This window comes from Hippocampus comes, unplaced genomic scaffold (genome assembly GCF_001891065.2).
Source record: "Hippocampus comes isolate QL1 unplaced genomic scaffold, H_comes_QL1_v1.1 scaffold174, whole genome shotgun sequence".
Lineage (NCBI taxonomy): Eukaryota > Metazoa > Chordata > Actinopteri > Syngnathiformes > Syngnathidae > Hippocampus > Hippocampus comes.
Window position 1 is genome coordinate 3,383,983 of NW_017805983.1, and position 7,192 is coordinate 3,391,174.

Sequence of the window (7,192 nt, forward strand, 5' to 3'; positions counted from 1 at the left end):
ATATATAGATAGATATAGATATAGATATATATAGATATATATTTCTTTCTTTTGAGGGAGGCCGGAACTTCTTGAGTATAGCAGAAACATGAGAAAATTCTGACATTGTACTACCAGACAAAAATGTCGAAAATAGTTTGTATCCTGAAATGATGACTTGTGGGGTTACTCAGGGAGCATTTGTCACTATATGTCGCTGGCATTACTTATCGTAAATGAATCATAAGTTCCGGACCATTTGAGTGAAATTGGATGATTGGTTTGAAATTCATGGATTTACTAAAATGTCCACCAAGTCTGGAGACGTTCGCAAAATGGATTTGTCAAGTCAGTATCAAAGCATTTGAAGCCAACAAGACAGTCACTCAGGAGCAGTCCTGAACTTCCTTACTTAGCCGTTAGGTGGCAGCTTGTATGAATAAAGAGTGACAAACGCGCCATCACACATGGAAGTCACTGTACAGGAATGATACTCAACCTGTCACGATAAATAAAAAAATATCCATCCATCTATTCTCCGAGCCGCTAACCCTCAGTCGCATATATTAATTGCAATTGACATTCTTACCAATACAGGCGATTTTTGAAGTCACGCTTTTTATTATTAATTGATGTACAAGTGTATAAAAAAAGCTCAGAATTATTTATTTTAAAGGGGAAAAATCTGCTTCATGCGTCTTCACTGACATGCACTGCTTGCACTCATGACATGGCTGCAAATTAGTGCCCAGTGAGTGAACGTTTTCAAAGACATACTGCCCATTTACTTAACGCATTGTAAAGACCTGATTTTCCAACTTTTGACACAAGGAACATGTTCCAAGATGGAAATATTTTTCAGAGGTCGCAACATTGCACTTAAAAATAAATTAGTGTAAGGCACATTGTGTGAAAATTTTTAGATTTTTCAATGTTTATTATTTTCCCTATTAATTTCAATATGTAAAAAACATGTTCTATCACATCAACGTAAATGTTTTTACATAATCATAGGTGCTGTTATCTCTAATTATACCAGTACTACATAGGGAGCATCAAGAGGCTGCCATGTTTCGCCACCATTTTTCTGCTACGGATACTCAAAGGAGAGTGTAGTGTCTCAACATTATTACTACAACATGTTTAACAAATGTAATGCACGTACTTATTCACTTGAGGGAATACTCCATGTCGTTTGTGATGACATTTTGCTTGCACCTCTGCTGAAGAAATTGGTGGTAGGTTTTTGATGTATTTGTTCTCTGTGGCACCGTAGTGCATATGCTCGAAAATGCACATGCTCCGAGCTTAGGTCATTGCATTCTGTTAGTTCACCATTAAACGGCACTAGATTCTACACACCGTACCTTTAAAGATAAACAGAAATAAATGGCTTCCAGATAATTTGATTTTGATAAAAATGAAATCTAAAAACTTCCACTAACAACCCGGGCTAAACGTAGCTTCTCTCCGAAATACAAAGCTTATCTATCATCCGAAATGTATCACTTCAACAAGCTTCCTTGACACCACTTTAGACAGGGCTGCGGCATACAGTGGTATCTCTTCTTACGAACGTCTCTTCATACGAAATTTCCAAGTTACGAAATGCCTCAACAGGAAAATATTGCCTCTAGTTACAAAAGAAATTTCGAGATACGAAAGGTAAAAATACAGTATGGCTTGCTACTCGCAGCTCCAATTTTCCTGAATGCAACATACTTATAGCTACTCTGCCATTGGCTATTCCCCCAGCATCATCCTGGCATCCCATTGGCTAAGAGGGACTTCTACCATATGTGTCTTTGTGTGTAGATAGATAGATAGATAGAGAGAGAGAGAGATAGATAGATAGATAGATAGATAGATAGATAGATAGATAGATAGGTAATTAGGTGTCAATGCAGCGCCCTGGTCACTCGCCCAGGAGGTATTCCGATGTTTTTACATCGATGTGAATCACCCAGAAAAATTGTTCAACAATCGGGCGATGGCTCACTATGCTGATATTTGCCTTGGATATATTTGAAGGATTGGATTAGTTCTTGACCAAACGCCAGGCAAAAAACACTTCTGAGAGAGAACATGGGCTAAAGAGGGCAAAAAACAATGAGGACGCAGTTAAAAGTTAAATGACCATCATTTTTATTCTTTATTCTTTGTTTTTTACATTATGCACAACTCGCATTTATTGTGCAATAATCTAATTTGTAACATGTATTTGTTACATATTATGATGCATTTTTGTGCTCTAAAAAAAAATATATGTCTGAATTTTGGGGGGCTTGGAACGGATTAGGGCATTTACATGGAAAATGCGTCTCTACTTACAAAATAATCTAGTTAAGACATTTCGTCCGGAACCAATTAATTTCGTCAGTAGAGGTACCACTGTATTCTGAAAGAGGAATCTAAAACACCAAAACAAAACACACACACACACACACACACGCACGCACGCACGCACGCACAAACGCACACATACACACACGCACACACACATATACAGATATCATTTCTGTTAATGCTGGAGAAAAAAATAGTTAAAAAAAAAAGAACAGTTATCAACTAATGTCAGTTTTTTCTAAACAAACAAAAGAAAATACATTGTGAAATCGATTGATAGTAAAATTGTCATTAAAGAAAGAATGTTTATTTTAGGGCGCCCACCCCCAATACAAATACAGTAGCGCTCTCTTTCTCCCTTTCGCTCGCCCACCATGACGTCACCCCGGTGACCACGCCCCCACCCGCGACAGCCCAGCAGAGTCTTGGGGGTCGTGCGCGCCGCTGCATCCTCCGTCCTGGCGCAGGCAGCACGTTCACGAGTAGATCAGAGACATAACAACAACAATAATGCATCATCACAATTATTACTATTATTATTAATAATACTGGAGGTATTGAAGAAGACACGTGAGGCGCAAGAAAACAAACATCCGCTTTCTCTCCTTTCTTCGTTGCAAGGGAGTGAAGGTAAGCACTGCTCTTCGTCTTCCTCGCCCTCCTCATCGTCAGCTGTCATGTTGCGTTCACTTGTTCGGTTCCGTAAAGGGGTGACGTTTTTATATTGCGTGTGTGTGCGCGCGCGCGTCACGCACATCCCAGCTGATGGTCACTGCGGCTCCTTGTGCGCCATCACTGCTGCACATTGTTCTGTGTGCGTGTGTGTGTGTGTGTGTGTGTGTGTGTGTGTGTGTGTGTGTGTGTGTGTGTGTGTGTGTTTGTGTGTGTTAGTGGGTGCGTGCGTGCGTGGGTGGGTACCTGGTACACGCTGCCCAACGTCCACGTGCACGTGGCGCGGGACAATCGTCAATTGACTCAAGCTGTACATCTGTTTTAGAGCTGGCTTGCTAGCCAGCTGTGTTCGAGCTCGATCAGTTTGTCTGTGTTTGCGTGGATCAATAATCAGTATGAATGTTTTCTATCTATCTATCTATCTATCTATCTATCTATCTATCTATCTATCTATCATGGCTGCCCGATATTGGAAAAGCATGCAATATGCATGTAGGTGCCGGAAATTGCAATGTCTATTTTTGTGATATCTAACGTATACCTAAAGAAATGAAATGTTTCATTACAATGAAATAAATGTTAAAAAAATCATGCAGTAAAATAAGCGGTCTCAAAGTATTCTGAGCTAATTGTAAGAACTAAAACGTATTCTTTCCAAATTAATTGCAATAATTTACAATTTATCTATCCATCTAGCCAACCAGCAAGCCAGCCAGTTCGCGATCTGCATCACAACTCCCCCAAATTTCACTCACTGGCATCCCCTGGAAGGTTTGAAAAACGAAGCCTCTGACACTAGTTTGACGGATTAACTTTAATTTCAGCAGACATGTCTATCATGACACAATGCACAAAAATGAACCCATGCCCCAAAGTGAAGAGAAAAAAATCATCTATTTTGGTCCAACCTAGCCAATTTGGATGGTTCTATGACTAGTAGATTGTCCGACATCTCCTTGGAAATTTACCCCAGTGGAAAGCGGGAATCCTTCACTGATGAGCCGAGCTTGCTTGACTTTGTTCTCGAATGTGGCATCCAGTCAGAGTTTTGATGATTTTTTTTTCAAGGATTGGCCGTGAAAAGAGGGAACGAGGGCTCCTTGAAGCTTCCATTATTTTTATTGTGTATTCACTCAAGTCAGAAACAGTGAGAAGTTGTAAAAGGTGGCTTTGTTTTTCTGTTGGGAGTGAGCGGGTGGGTGGGCCTCGTAGATAAGGGGCATAAAGTTCAGGGTTCAAGGATTTAATGGGCCCTTCAGCAGTATTTCATGAGCTCATGGAAAATGGACTCCCTTGTTTGTGTTCCCATTGGCTACTTGTGGTGCTTGGGGGCTAACTGTTGCCCCGCAGGCACTATGTTGGTGACCACTGCACTAGCGGTATATGGGCTCCCACTGAATTAAATCTTTAAACTGAGCAAAATACACAGTTACAATGGCTTCAACTTGTTTCACACCACTACAATTCAGTTACATTTAGCTTTTTACATATGACATGTTTGCATTCAACCTTTGAGAACTCTTTATTTTCAAACATTTATTGAGCGACAATTATTATGCACAATACTGCCCAAAGACAGCTAGGATAGTCTCCAGCACGCTCGCGACCCTCGTGAGGATAAGCGGATTAGAAAATGCATTGATGGATGGATATTATGCACAATTTATTTGAGCTGAATAATTATTTACCGGTAAGTAGGTGTGTACTATGCAATTTTCTTATTTTCCCATGTTTAAAGTACCATGTTGATGCTTGAACTGTACGTAATGTTACAGTGGTTTCAAATACACTTTTTAAGATGAAACCTTGTTATTGATGAACACGTGAGCCAAGTATATTTTAATGATGGTCATTAGGGTGATGCCTGGAGTGGTAAAAGGTTTTTAGGGGGTACTTGGTGTCAAATATTTGAAAACCGTGGAGAGTAACAACTGTTAGACTGTTAGCTGTACGCAATCCTCTTTCAGGATATTACTTGATCACAAGACAGGATAAAAAAGCTCATCAAGCTTCCTCATCTTTATATACAGGATGTTAACATAGTAAAAGTTAGCATTTTAGCATCTTATCAGTTCTCATTGGAAATACAGTAGAACGCAAACCAGATGGAGAAATGGTCTCAATCTTCCTCAATGTTTTCTCTTATTTTGCTACAGTGTATGTTATCATTTGAGTACCTGACCACAGGACAAAAAGTTCATCCTTATCCATCTGTCTTTGTGTTTTCTGCATTCAGGATGCAATCTTGCTCAATGTTAGACTAAACTGTGTGCAGGAACTGTTCTGCCCAGTAATACTGTTTTTGTTGACGGTGCCGTAAACCTGACATTGGGTGCTGCTCAAACTTCTGTTAATTCATGATTACGAAATGGAATATTTTTGTCTCAACGTGCTCCATGACTTTTTTGTTGCAAGTGGTGCTTAACTTGTAGAGCCATTTTAACGTTGGCCTCAACCAAATGGAAATTCTTCCAGTACAGTGTTATTGCAGCATCTCTGTTTATTTTGTAGTGAATTTGCAGCTCTCAGGAGTGAGTCAAAGTGTGACAAACCTGTGTCGGGTCACACCCTCTGAGACCCTCGCATGTCTTTTCTCCTCCTTCGTTCAACACCAAAACCCTTGAAAATAAAACATTAACTCTTTTGCTAGCAGCACACAGAGTCAATCAATTACTGTATATCAATACATCAAGTTAGGCTTGTTGTGGGGAAATATGTCAAATGTGGGTGGGGTCATGGGCTGGTTAGTGTGGCCTGAAAATAAAGTCTTTTCATTTTGACCTTAATTTTGCCTTATACTTCATGTTCAGCATAGACACATTTTAGCATAAACATTTAGCTTAAATTTTTAGAGTAGTAATTTTCAAGTGCAGTACATTAAACTATTAGTGGCATGAGAAATAATAAATTTCAATACAAACATTTAGTGCAAACGTGCAACCTAAACAATGTTTTAAATGTGACAAGAAGTTTTGATATTGGTGAACATTGGAAGTGTTGTAAAAATGGATGGATGTCATGTACAGTGCTGTGAAAAAAGTACTTGCCCCCTTCCTGATTTCTGTGTTCTTTGCATATTTATCACACACAAAGGTTTCAGTTCATCAAACCAATTTTAACCCTTTCAGGGAAAGAAGTTACTGCAGTGGAAAGCTTATCATATTATCAGATTACAGGGTGCATGAAAGGGTTAATATTACACTGAGACTCCCCACAGAAATACTAAATGCAGTTTCTAAATGCCAATTTAATTTATTAATGTACAAAAAAAACCCCTGCTGAAATAGTAATTGCCCCCTTTGTTCAATCACAAAGTAACTGTGACAAACGACAGTGTTGGGAAAGCCGAGTTCAATTTCACAGGCAACACCCTAGCACCACATTTGTTGAATCAGGAAATCACATAAATAGAATATCTCAGACATAGTGTAGATATCTTGAAATTATCAGTCTGGAAAAGGTTACAAAGCCATTTCCAAGACTGTGGGGCTTCAGCGAAACACTGTCAAAGCCATTATCCACAAATGGAGAAAACTGGGAACAGTGGCATACGTTCCCAGGAGTGGTCGACCAGCTAAAATTACTCAGTGAGTGCAAAAGAACCGGGAACAACATTGAAAGAACTCCAGACCTCACTGGCCTCAGTTTAGATCAATGCATTTTTTTTGTGCCTTAATAAATTAAATTGGCACATAGAAGCTACATTTTGGATTTCCTTGGGTTGTCTCTGTGTGATATTAAAATTGGTTTGATGAATTGAAACCTTTGTGTGTGATAAATAGGCAAAAAACACAGAAATCAGGAAGGTGGCAAATACTTTTTCACGGCACTGTACAACATTGACAGCTATAAAGCGTCCTCGTTTTGTCTTGTATAGCACTTAGGCTGTCTAACCTCAAAACCCTTTAAGTGACTCGGACCACTTCACTTTGGCTTTCTCAGAGACGCCCGGTGGTCACACTGGATTACCCCTTTCACACTGTGCCGGAACAGTTTTGCTGTGCTATTGGAAACACGGACAGACAGAAAAAGGTTTGAGAGAGGACCGATGGATAGAAAAGACAGAACATAGAAAAATAACAGGGAATGCAGTGCCATTTCTAAAAAAGCACATGACAACATTGACATATAGGAGCTCATATATGCATATATTGTCATATAGGAGCTCTGTGTGTGTGTGTGTGTGTGTGTGTGT

The 7,192-nt window shown here is 39.5% G+C and overlaps 1 protein-coding gene across 2 annotated transcripts in view; it reads left to right on the top strand.

The window, feature by feature from the left end:
- LOC109528667 (nucleolar protein 4-like) overlaps positions 1–7,192 on the top strand; it is a 45,577-nt gene that overhangs the window by 8,608 nt on the left and 29,777 nt on the right. The window lies entirely within an intron of this gene.